The sequence below is a fragment of the Tenrec ecaudatus genome, chromosome 2, assembly GCF_050624435.1.
Source record: "Tenrec ecaudatus isolate mTenEca1 chromosome 2, mTenEca1.hap1, whole genome shotgun sequence".
NCBI classification, from domain to species: domain Eukaryota; kingdom Metazoa; phylum Chordata; class Mammalia; order Afrosoricida; family Tenrecidae; genus Tenrec; species Tenrec ecaudatus.
In genome coordinates, this window is record NC_134531.1 from 213076903 (window position 1) to 213090750 (window position 13848).

General features: G+C 42.4%; 1 non-coding gene across 1 annotated transcript; it reads left to right on the top strand.

Annotated features, from left to right (window-relative positions):
- Nucleotides 1-13381: 13381 nt before the first annotated feature.
- On the top strand, nucleotides 13382-13484 carry LOC142441986 (U6 spliceosomal RNA). Its single transcript, XR_012783258.1, has one exon. It is a non-coding gene; the product is annotated as a U6 spliceosomal RNA (small nuclear RNA).
- Nucleotides 13485-13848: the final 364 nt, after the last annotated feature.

Here is a 13848-nt window from a genome sequence, read left to right on the forward strand (position 1 = left end):
ATCTGCGAATAGCAAAGGCTTCACTTCTTTTTTACCCAATTGTCTTTCTGTGATTTCTCTTTGTTGCCTAATGGTACTAGTTAAGACTTTCAGTACGATGTGGAATAAGAGTGATGATTTCCGCCCACCCCCCTTGTAGAGCTCCCATTATCAGGAGAAATGTTTTCAGTTTTTCCCCACTGAGTGTGATGTTGGCCATTAGTTTTTCATATTGCGTTGAGTTTCCTTCTATTGCTTTCTTGAGTGTTTTCATTAGGAATGGGTTTGGGATGTTGTCAAAAGTTTCTTCTGTATCTATTGATATAATCATGTGGTTCTTATTCATTATCTTCTTTATTTGGTAGGTTGCACGTTGATTGCTTTGGGAATATTAAACCATTCTTATATCCCTGATACGAATCCCACTTGGTCATGATGAGTTATTTTTTGATACGTTGTTAGATGCTATTTGCCAGAATTTTGTTGAGAATTTTTACATCTCAGTTCATGAGGAATATTGGTCTTCTGTCTTTGTGGATCTTTCCTTGGTTTTGGAATCAGGGACATGCAGGCTTTATAGAATGAGTTTTGGAGTTTTTCTGCCCATTTCTATATTCTGGAGTGGTTTGTGCAGAATTGGTAACGTCTCTTCCCTGAATAAGTGGTAGAATTCCACTGTGAAGCCATCTAGTCCTGGGTGGTTCTTGGTTGGATGTTTCTTGATAGCTTTCTTTCTCCATTTCCTCTGTTGTTATGGTGCTGTGGAGGTTTTCTACCTTCATCTGTGTGAATTTGGGTGCATAGTATATTTCTAGGTATTTTTTTCTAGATTATCAAATTTGTTGGAACACAAACTTTTGTAATATTGTATTATTAATCTTGCTTCATTCAGACCTGCTGTGATGTCACCTGTTTCATCTCTCAGTCGAAATATCTGCCTTCTCAACTTCCTTTGTGAAATTTCCAGCAATTTGTCAATTTTGTTCATGGGTTCAAAAAAACAATTTCTTGTCCTGTTGATTTTTTCCAGTTTTTTTCCCCGATCACTTCTTTGTGTCTCCGCTAATCTTTATGGCTTCTTTCTTCTATTGTTGGAGGGTTTATGTTGTTGCCCTTTTTGTAGTTGTTGGAGGTATTATTGTTAAGATATTGCTTTTGGATTGCTTTTATTTTTCTATGTGTGGTTTGAATGCTATAAATTTCCCCTTGACATGTTCCAATGGTTCTGGTATGATGTGTTATTATTCTCATTTTTTTCAAAGAATTTCTTAATTTCATCCCTTGTTTGATCCATTATACTATTGTTTGTAAGTAGTATGTTGTTCAGTCTCCTTGTGTTTGTGTTTATGTTCCTATTCTTTCTGTTGTATATTTATAGTATTGTGATCTGAGAAAATGGGTCGCAGGATCTCAGTGTCCCAGCACTGCATCTGACAATGTTCTGCTGCTACTCAAAAGGCTTTTCGTTTTTTACAATGTTCTGATACTATTCATAATGTTTTCAGTGGCTCATTTTTCAGTTATTCCTTCTTCATAGTCTGTCTTTAGTCTGTAAACTCTGCTGGAAACTGTTAACTTTGAGTTGTCCTCTTGACATTTGAAATACCAATGACATAGCATCATAGCAACACACAAACTACCAGAGAACAGTCAACTGACAGAGAAGTGGTGGCAACCAACATTAGTATGTACACATTTATTTATATCATGTGGATGTATTTATAATTTGATGTATTTATTTATATACTTAAATATATTATTATTTACATCAACGTTTATGAAGCTAATTAATTTTCTACTAAACAATTTATATAGTTTTTGTTGTTCTTTTACTGCATTAGTTGTAATTTCCTTGTTGTAACAGCACTCTTGTTACTTTCTCCTTAGGTTCTCAATTTTTATTTATCTTTCTTTCCTGCTTCCCCTTCCCTCTGAGCTTTCTCACTGTGTACATGCTGTTCCTTGGTCTCCAATGGGTGTCTGTTCTGAGGTGTAAGCTCCTGAAGGATTGCTCCTTTTATAAGTCTGTCTATTATTTGGCTGAAAAGAGAACCCCAAGGAGAAGTATTTACTTTTACTACCTCCCAAACAGCAGGATATGCTTTCAAGATTTTAACTATCCTCTCTGTGCTAAAATTGTTGTAAATTTTTATTTCTACTCATGCTATCTGACGCTTAATGCACCAACAACCTTTTTATCATTGCTTTATAATGAGATCGATTATCACTTAACCAACTTCCTAACTTCGTATCCTAGATGCAGAAGTTTTCATGTCAACCTGACAGGACAATTGTGAAGATGTTACGGAACTGGACAGATTTCGTTCTATTGTCTGTAGGGTCTTCCCGAGATGGGGTCGTCTTGATGACACCTCACAACAACCACCTGAAATGCCATGGGACCCTGCGTACAGCAAAAGGAAACACTGGCCAGTTCTTCCCCATCCTCACAACTGTCCCTGTGCCCAAGTCCATTGTTGCAGCCACTGTGTCAACCCTTGTCATTGTGGGCCTTTCCCTCCTTTGGTGCCCCTTCACCGCACCAAGCATGATGTCCTTCTCCAAGGACTGATCTCTCCTAATAACATATCCAAAATATATAAAGCAAAGTCTTGACATCCTTGCCTCTAAGAAGCACTCTGGCATACTTCTTCCGAGACAAATCCGTTTGTCATTTTATTGGTGCATGGTTCTTTCAATATTCTTTGCCAGAACCACACTCCAAATGCATCAATTCTTCTTCAGAGTTGTTGTGAACTGAATCAATTTGGCAGCAACTGGTTTTTGTGTGTGAGAGGCAGTGGGAAGGGACAAAACAGAAGGAAAGAGAGGAAGAGAAAGACACACACACACACCCAAATACACACAGATGTTGTCTCTTAAAGTAGATTTCAAAAGTAATAAATCTCACTGCCATCAAGTCCATTTGGAGTCATAGCTGTCCAGTGGGACCAATGGGACAGAGTAGACCTGGGTTGCCAAGACTCTCTTTCTTCTGTGGTGGCAACTGGTGGTTTCAAACTGCTGAGCTTGCGGCAAGCAGCCCAATGCATGGTCACAATTTAATTATGTTTTTATGTGTATCAATCAGGGATGACTCTCCCCAACAACTCGAAATGTTTTGTCCTCCAGGTTTTTGAGCTTCGCTCTTTTGCTTCTTGACTCATGCAGCTCCGACTCTGGCTAGTGACTCGAGAGAGGGCCAGTTTTATGCTTGTTGAAAGCTGCCACCTCTAATGGAGCTTTGTTAAAGTTTCACCGAGCGTCAGGTCTAGGTTTTCCAGTGTCTAGCATTACTGCAGGACTCACACGTTTCATGCACAGATCTATTCGCTTCCGGCTCCTCATTCTACTGACAAGTGATCTGCAACGCTTTACTAATAGCCTTTCTCAGTGTAGACTAATCTTCATCCCTAGTCTGTGCCCAGACTCAACGAGTGTTCTATGGGATCTCTCTATCTGCACTGCACATGCAGAAAGGCTGTGCCTCAAACTTCCAAGCAATCGTAAGACTTCTGGGCAATGAGGCACAGGCACCAACCACCCTTTGGGTACTGTGATCATCTGTGTTTGAACTGAACACATGGCATGGTATTAGCAAAATGAGAGTCATTTTGTTATTTATAGAAAGCAAATAGCAGCAATAATAACAGACTTTCAAAAGGGAACTACTTAATCTTCCCAAATTTACCTGTGTTTAGTCTACAGCACTGGGTCAGCACACCTGAAAGTTCTCTTCCTATCACTACCATGTTGCCTAGTCTGAGCCTTCTGCTTTGCTGCTGGGTCTCTCTGGACTTTGCTTCACTGGAATGGGTAGGGATGAGGGCCAAGGCACATGATCTCCCTGCTAGGCCTCTGCTGCTGGTTCCCACCATGCTGCTGTGTCCTGCATGATTTTCTCTCTTGCCACCATGCTACTCAGGTGCACACAGCCCTTGAGTCTGTGTGTTTACCACCAAGTTAATGTGTGTGTGTGTGTGTGTGTGTGTGTGTGTGTGTGTGTGTGGGTATGTGTGAGTGTACATAGAACATTCGATTCTAGAAGTGCATAGAGCCCACTCAGACCTCTGTTCTGCAAGGGAAAGTGCTACATCTCCTAGACAACAAGAACAACCCCATTTACATCAAGTCAATTCGGACTCACAACAATCATATAGGACAAACTAGAGATGCTCTTACTGTTTCAGAGGCTGTGCATCTTGCAAGGAGCAGACAGATACATCTTCCCCCTGGAGGGGCTGGTAGCTTCACACTGCTGGCCTTGTCTTCAGCAGCCCAACGCCTATCCCACTGAGCCACTAGCAGCAGGCAGGTCTCCTACTCAAGCCACTTATCTCTGTGCCCATGGCCTGAGAACCCCACCATTGCTGTCTCTTTCTCCATGGACCCACTTTCTCTTCACAGTCAGGTTTAGAACTCTCTCTTCTGGGTCTAGGACGTCCTGAGCACAGGGACCACAGGTCCAAAGAACATGTTCTACTCCAGAACTTTCTCAAAACCACTGTGGGGTGAGCTCTGATTGAAGTCCAGAGCTCTCACACCAGCCAATTCCCTCCCGGGGTCACCAGGGCTCAATCCCACTGCGTGGATTTTCAAGCCACTACTTGCCTATTAAATCACCTAACACCGTGTAAGACTGTGCCCCACTCAATCATTTTGTGGGAGTTATGAAAACATAGTCTGGAAAGGCATGTAAAAGTGATTCATTACACCACATATGCAAAGAGAAAAAGACAAAAACCCCTTATTTCTATGAGGAGGGTCTCTACTGTCTGACGGGCTTTAATTGTAGTTTGTTGCATCTACTGATACCTTATTTTTAATAAAAATGGGCTTTGCAATTGATGAAGCTCTTTTTCCCCCTTTACAGTGGTACCGTTGGCCTTTCTTCCACACCATGTCCATCTGAGAGCAGAAAACATTCATCATTACTTTTTAATAAGAAAAATCAGAGCACTTTCAATAATATTTGTCTAAATATACCACCTTTAGTAGGAGATTTTGGCAAAATCTCTGTGGCAATTAATGCCGTGTGCCAAGTTGGCTAGTCTATAATTCTCAGTGGTTTTACAGACATTGGAGCGATTCCATAATGTAACATAACATAATCTCCATTTTCTAGCTTGATGTAAACAATCAGTCAATTGAAAAGCAAATTAGTGGGAAACCAATCAATTGAAAGTCAATCTATTTCCTTTGCAAAGTGACCAGCAACCACAATATGCAGATAATCTCGCAAAACTCACACTCTCTTGCTCCTGCATCTAGCCCAGCATCCTCTGTTTCTTCAGATATACGCCAATAACCTGCAGTATAAAGTGAAAATTTGGGGATTTGCAAGCTCCTGTACCCCATTAGTCAGCACCCTGCCATAAGACGTGAGGTTGGGTTCCTCAGTTCCTACAACCATGAGAGTCAAAAGAAGAAACCTCTAGTTAGAAGCTTGATCATAATTTTGGAACCTGACAGCTTCCTTGAAAAATCCCCTTCTCTCTCTCTCTCTCTCTCTCTCTCTCTCTCTCTCTCTCTCTCTCTCTCTCTCTCTCTCTCTCTCTCACATATACACACACAGAGGAGAGAGAGAGAGAGAGAGAACCAATTCAATAACACTGAACAATGCTCACCGGTTTTGTTCTTTTAGAGAACCCAGATGGAGACACAATCTAATCTTTATTCATTGGTTCATCATATTAGTGGAGTATATGTAATCATCCCCATATGTTTAGTGTTGGACTGATGAGTAGAGTAGGAATCTAATATTTGTGCTTAAAACTTTGGGAAGTTTAATAAACATGCATACATCTATGGTTCTTATGGGCATTTCAGAGAACATCACTGAAAAGAATTCTGTGTCTATAAAGAGGAACAGAAAACACAATAGAAAAAATTGCACAATATTACACGAAGCAGAAGAAAACTAGACGATCCTGTGGGGCACTTTAATTAGAGCCCAGAAAATTGCAATTTCTTTTGAAACAACACAAAGAACAGGAAACATCCAGTATAAATTCACAACGGACTACTTAGAGGTATACAAAAAAATTTATACTGGAAATGGGAAACAGGGGAGAGAAACTCAGAAGTGAAAGGAAAAAAGAAAAGTTAGCTTCAAATAAATCTCAAAACCTTTCAACTGTAAATCATGCCAATTAGATCGGAGTGCTGAAGAGAAACCAGAAAACCATCTCTTTCATTTCTCTGCGTCCTGGGAAAGGGTGTGAGTTGTCAAGTACTAGACAAACCAAAACAAATGGGCTCTGTGACATCAGCTTGGCTGGAGATCAAGGCGGATGGAGCAACTGATGGTCTGAGTTTCTGACTGCAGAGAGATATTTATTCATTTTAGTGCTTCTTTGTCTGTTCAAAATATGAAGTGTATTACACATTGTTGTTGTTAGTTTCTGTTGCGTGGTCTCTAACTCAGGGAAACTTTATGCTCAACAGAAGGCAATGATGCCGGTACCATCTTCATGGTCCTCAAAGTCTTCGGGTCCATCGTTGTACTTGCTGTGTATTTTGAGTGTCTTCCAACACAGGGGCCTCATCTTCTGGGAATATATTGTGATCCATGAGTGGGTTAGTCTGGGTACATTAGAGAAACAAGTCTATAGAAACTCATATGTATAAGAGAGAGTTTTATATAAAGGGTAGGTGCACATCAAGAAAGCATCCCAATCCAGTGCTGCCCAACCCCACAAGTCCAACATTAACCCATATGGCCGACACAATCCACAAAGTCCTCCTCCATCTCATAATGCACACACAGTGATGCAAACTGCAGGAGGAAAGCCAAGTCAGTGAATGTGTAAGCCTCTCAGCACTGGCAGGGGTCTCCACTCAGGGCTACATTGGGGTAGGTCCATGTGGCTTCTCCTTGGGGATGTCTTGCAGGAAGTGACCCTTGCCAGCTGAAGCAGAGAACTGGCTAAGTCAGCTGCACCCTGGTCTGACCATCACAAAGCAAGAGACCTGAGAACTAGAAAGGCGAGGCCCACCGAGCCATTTATCTCTCCATCTATCAATTAATCCACATGTGTTTATCGGCCAGGTTGGCACAATAAACTTTAACTATATCAATGAGGTTTTCCTTAGTTAATTTTCAGATGTAGAAAAATTGGTCTTCCTAGTTTTTTCTTAGTCTGGAAGCCCTCTTAAACCTGTCCACTATGGATGAGCCTGGTGTTCTTTGAAATACTGGTAAAAAGTTTCCAGTTTTATAGTGACTCACCAGTCACCATAGTTACAAACTGACAGAAGGGTGATGGGCACTAAACATATGCCCATATATTTATGGACATGAGTATGTGTATGTATGTTCCAAAACAAAGACTGAAGAATTGTGGGCGGTTGTTGTTAGGTGCCACCGAGTTGGTTTGGACCCGTAGGGGCCATGTGGACAGCAGAGCATAATGTCGCCCAGTCCTGCACCCTCTTTGTAAGTATCCCTTCGCTCGAGCCCATTGTGGCTGCCCCTGTGTGTAGTGCATTTTATGCATTCTCTTCTCCAGACACAAACAAGAAATTATGATCTGACATATACATATCTGAAATCAATAACTCATCGATCAAATTGATTGCTCTGGAGCCAAGTACAATTCATCGCTTGACTGCCATTCTGAATGTTGGTGAGTTGATCCCATCCAGAAGTTGTACAGAAGAAAGGCCTGGGGACCTGCTCCTGTAAAGATTCTAATCAGTAAGACCCTATGGATCAGGATATGTCCCGCCTTGTAACACACAGGGACACCTGAAATCACTAACATTTGAAGAATCCGATGTATATTGGTATGCAATTACATTGATGCTGGAGTCAGTCTTGACTTCAAATCTTGGCCTCACACTTTATGACAGAATAGGCACAGGCAAGTCCTTTTACACCTTCTGTTCCTCACATGAATGGATAAAATGGAGACAGTAGCATCGGTGCCGCGGGGTTTGGGTGGTGATTACATTATGGTAAGCGCACTAGGACTAACACCGAGTCCCACGCAGGCCACCTCCTCAGCATTCCATCCATGAAAGCTTTTATAAAGGTGAGTGTGCGGAAATAGGAAGTGTCAGGGTGTGGTTGGTAGGGAGGTGAGTAGGAGAGTTTCTAGTTGAGGAAGAAAAAACACCAGTGGTGGCGTGTGGACCAATGAAGCCACTAGCAGATTCCCCATTGGGGCAGTAGAGGTAGTGGGAGAAGAAGTGGTGCTGGAATTGACAAAAGCATGTGCTCTGGAAAGATCAGAAAGGTGATGAAGCCTGCAGGGTCCAGGTGGGAACACTTTGATTGCCCTTGAGGGGCAAGTCTCTCTATGCTCCTGGTCTCTCTCTATATCCTTTCTTAGCTTCTTCTGATGACCCCCAGTGCTCTGTTCTTTCATCAATCATGAGGTAGGTACTTTAAATCTGAGTGCCATTGTTACTTTCCACAAACCTTTTGCGAAGATACCGGATGTTATTGAATCCATTCTGACTCAGGGCCACACCATGTATGTTGGAGTCGAATAGCATGCTACAGGGCTCTCAATGTCTCTCAGAATCAAATGACCATGTCTTCTTTCTGAGGTGCTTCTGAAAAATCTTGACTGGTCCATCTTTCATTTAGCATTCATGTGTGTTAATTCTTTGAATGACCTAAGGGCTCCAAGTTTTAATGTTTAATATAAATGTATTCATGAAAAATTCGCCACATGATCCTCAGCAAGCCATGTAATTGGTTGGTTCCCTTTACCTTCATTTGGGGGAAGAGCCTCTTTGAAGATGCTAATAAAACTCATCATTTCTAAATGGATAAAAGACTCGATGCTATGGATTAAGTTGTGTACCCTAGAAAGATATTGAAATCCTAACTCCTGAACCTATGTTTTGGCCCTGTTTAGGCATAGAGGTATTCTTATTGTTCTGTTAATTAAATCACACTAGAGTAGGGTGGGTCCTAAACCTAACCATTCATACAAATAGCAAACCAGAGACAGACTCACGAAGGGAAGGCAGAAGTCATACAAAGGCCCATGTTATTTGCAGCAGGCAGGGGTTTCCCTCATCTGTTCATTACACTTTATGGTTGCAATGTTGTTCTTCACTAAATTATCAACTCTGCGAAGAAAGAATCTCTGTCTTCTTCACCAATGTAGTCCCTGCTCCACCTGGTCAATATGCTATACCAATTGTTGAATAAATACCATTGCAATGTTTAAACTAGTGGTAAAATATGTATAGCAAAGCATCTGCCAATTCAATCATTTGACATGTACAATACAATGACATTGATAACATCCATCATGTTCTGCGACTATCTTGACCATCCTTTCCCATACACAAAGGGGGGGAAATGTCAAGAATTGGTGACAGATGCCAGCAACTAGGAGAGGTGCACGGAAGGACCCAACCTGACTGAGACCTTGATCAGGACTTGCAGCCTCTAGAACTATGAGGGGGAAATTTTAAAAATTCTGTTCTTTAAAGCCACCCACATCTTGAATTGTTTGCAATGGCACCAGTACAAAACAAAAACTAACCATACACAACAGAAGGTACAAGAAGTTACACATGCTCATTGTGAGGATAAGCAGAAAGCAATGCAGAAGCCTTGGTGGGCCACAAGCCAGGAGACGTATTCACTTGTAGGGAAAGAAGGAAATGAACAGTTCAACTTGAGGAACTGGATCAAATAGCTCCACTACAGGATCTAGAGGAGGGACAGGTGTTCACCTCCGACATCGTCTACGTGGTAAGAAATGGAGTCTGCTGGCGAAGGGGTAACTGTGCAGAGAGCTTTACAGTGTGACTCACATTTGCCTCCCTGGCTGGCAGGAGTTTTTTTTTTTTTTTTTTTTAGCCTCTATTTTTAGCCTTTGGCTCAGGGATGATTGGCCCATCTAAGTGACTGGCCTCTTAATTAAATTTACCTGATGAAGGAAACATTTTGTGCTTAGTCAAACAGTGGCTAAGGGCAAGGTCTTGGGAGCACACAAGCAGGATCGACTAAACCTACTTTTAATGAAGTCGAAGCATAATTCTAAGGAGAATCCAAAAGAAATTGGCCAGAGTGGATGTGTGTGTGTGTGTGGGGGGATTAGTCAGATTTTCAGGGTAGAAAATTATGTGTGTGTCTTTTCACGATAAAAGAAGAAACAGATGAGGATGGCATATACATGCATCAAGCTAAAAGGATTTGTCCCTGAAGGGATTGGCTAGGGCAGGGGAACAGTGGTGTGACACTGTGATTTCAGGAGACAACATGTCAAGAATTTCAGGGTCTACACTCCAGAGCTTCAAACCTAGGGCCTTTAGGAAGTAATTAGCCTTACTCTTCCATAATTAATCCAGTGTATGCTTATTGAATACCGTGTTTAGGCAGGAGGTAAAAAGTAATGAATAAGACAGAATCCAGATGCTCTCTGGCCTAGAGACCTCTCGCAGTGCTACCAGCTGCTTAGGAAAAAGGGAAAGGGCTTTGCAGTTGAGTTGTTCCCCTTGGCTTCTCCATCCAATTAGGAATTAGCAAGATTGTGGTTAAGTGATGGGTTTCGCAACAGCTTCAGGGGAGTTGTGCAGACAGAATTGCTACAAAAATCTTTAAGAAATGTTTTATTCCCTTCTGTGGTGAATAGCTCAGAAGGTCATCCCCAGGGACATACTTTTGTGGGACCCCTTCCTGAGGACATGGCGTGAGGACACTATGGCCTCCTCCAGCTTTACTAGTGGGAGGGAGAATCCAGATCTTCATCTACCTAATGATGATTGTCGCAAGGCAGAAGACAGAGCTGCCTCCACCCTCGGCCTTTCTTTACCTCCTTCTGACAGCAGCCATCCCTCCCATGGGACTCCACGTCCCAATCTGGTTCAATAGTCCACCTAGAACTCATGATCTCGGAGGCTTATTAGAGAAACTAAAAGGGTACCACAGTCTCACTAGAAAACATTAAGGATACAGCACCTTGTGCATCGCAGCATCTCTTCTCAGCCTTGGCAGCAGCCACGTCTCTCTATAGTCCTCAGCTGTAAACCTCAGCCTCGGCCCTGCTTGGACCAGTGCTCCAGAGCTCCTTTCAGCACTTAAAAATTCCTCACGGAACCCCATTCTGTACCCGAAGCTTCCACCTGAAGGTATTCCCCACTGCTCTGCCTCATGGTCTCAGTACGTGGACCATAGATATCTCTGGTACCGCTGCCACTTCGAGCATATATCTGGTACACACTCGCTAGTAGCTCTTCTGTCTTGATATTCAAGGGATTTCTCTCTTCCTACTACTAAGATGCCTCACTTTATGTACCCTTTTGGCAGAAAACCTTTATTACCTTATATAAAAGTGGTCTGATTCAATATTTGTCCTTTTGTGATAGACTAGCTTCCCTCAGCACAATGGCCTATAATCCACCCATATCATGAGATGCTTCACAAGTTCATCATTACTCTTTATTGGTGTACAATATTCTATTGTGTGTCTGTACCAAAGTTTATCCAGTCTTCCATTTTTGGATATTTAGTTTGTCTCCACCTTCTTACTATTGCTCATATTGCGTCCTTTATGTCTTTAGCGTATGTAGCAAGTAGGAGGATTGTTGGATCACATGCTATTTTCTATTCCCGATGGTTTGAGGAGTTGGCATATCACTTTCCACAGTGGGTGCTTATTTTACAATCTTACCAGAGTGAATGAAGGTTCTAGTGAGATGGTTGGCTCACTCTTATGCCAGCACACTGGCAAAACTGACTAATCCCTCAGTTAGAGTCTTCTACATCTTCTTTGCATGATTGCACCCAGTCATTTGGCGGGAGCTGCAAAGACTATTGATAAGAGCGTATACCAAGTAATTTCATTTCAGGGCCCCTCCCCTTTAAGGGTAGGACCTATGACTGGTTACAGACTAACGAGATGTCGGGAAGGTGGAGAAGAGTCACTCCCATGATTATTAAGCTGTGTCAGACTGTCTAGCAAGCAGACTCACTTTTGCTCTTGAGCAGGTCTTGAAAAACGAAGTCCCCATTTTGTAAACTGTCCCTGGAGGGAGCCATATGTGTAATGTTACGGGGTAAGAGTGGCTTCCAGGAAACAACAAAAGCCCTGAAACCCTTCGCTCTACAGCTGTAAGGAACTGAATGCTGCCAACCACCAAGGGAACTTGAAAGCAGACTCTTCAAATTGGTTCTAGTGAGAATATTTATAGCCTGGAAATTTGCAAATGCATTCAAGCAGCAGCCATCCTCCCCCAAGAGCTGTTTTTGAAGGATTTCTACCTGGGGCTCCCAAGCAAAGCACAGTTCCGAGTCCTGTAGCTCATTCTTCAAGACTGAAAAAGAAATGAGAATAGTCACGCCACCAATGATGGAGAAACGAAGGTGTGAGTGACTTTCTGTAATGAGATGTCTTTCTTCCCAAACCCATCTTGATTCCTGAGGCTCGGTCATAAACAGTGGCAGTGCACGGAAAGCTTACAGAACATGGTGCTTCTCTCTAGTTCCGATTCATTCATTTATCAGCTTCCAGTTGCACTGGGTCCTGGGTTAGACACCTCGACAGAAGCATTAATTAAATCAGCGAAAGAGTGGAGTTTGTTTCCCTCAGCAGCACATCTGTGAGCTAGGCAATTAGAGGCTATCTCAGGAAAGTCCTAAATTAGGCCGTGTTCATTCCTCTGAACCTCTTCTTCCTGTTTTGGCCCCACTCTCTGGTTTTCCCTCCTTCCCATAAGAACTAATAATCAAGAGGTCTGCTTGTCTTGTCTGTAGAGAGCCTGCCTAATGCTCTAAGAGGGGACACAAACAGGCCTCATTCCCATATCAGCGCAGGAAAAATGTATGGCAATCTTAGATGCTAGGTAGCTGGTTTCCTAAACACTTCAATTCTCCACGGTGTTGATTCTTTGCAAAAGTTTTTGTAGATGTCTTAGGTGTCCCACTAATCACCCATTTAAGGATACGTTCTCTCTTTCAAAAACCGGTGTCCAAAAAAGCATCTGTTCCTTTAACCCATTTGCTTAATTATATTGTCATCATACAACAGAAATGCCACAAGTGGGTGGCTGTTCAAACTTTTCTCCCAGTTCTAAACTACAAGTCTGGATTCAGAGTGCCAGTCTCAGGAGATTTTCGCCGTCAGTTATAGAGTGATCAAGGAAAGTTCTCTCTGCGATTCGGCTCCTGGATGACCTTCAAGTGTCTTGCATCTCTCCTCCTCCTTCTCTAGGTGGCTCTCAGCACAGGCACTCCTGAGACCAAAGGAAGTGCTCCACTCCCAGCTCTTCTTTCTTGGTGGTAGTCAGGAGCCTCCTTCCCTTTTGGCTTCTCCTTTACTCTCTTGTAAGATAAAAGGATGGTGGCTAGGGAATTCCCCTTACATCAATTCATGGCTTGGCCAAATGACAGTTTTGCATTACACCCTGATCCCCTTAAAAGTTATTGGCGGGTGCTTGCTTCAGCGGTGCACATACTAAAACTGGAGCGATTCAGAGAAGATTAGCATGGCCCTTGCACCAGGATGACACGAATTCATGAAGCATTCCATATTTTTCGGCGAGGAGGCTGTAAGGGGCCTGGTAGGGTTTGATCAAGAGTAATGTAACCTAGGGGAATTGCTAAAGCCCAAATGAAGGCTTACCAAGATAGTGGGAGAAGAGGAAAGTAAAAGGAAATAGAGGAAATAACTAGGAGGCAAAGGACATTTATAGAGGTCTAAATAAAGGCATGTACATATGTAAATATATATATATATGAGGATAGGGAAATAGATCTGTGTGCATATATTTATAGGTCTAGTATTAAGGTAGCAGATTGACATTAGGCCTCCATTCAAGTACTCCCTCAATGCAAGAATACTTTGTACTATTAAACTGGCATTCCATGATGCTCACCTTCCCGACACAATCGCTGAAGAC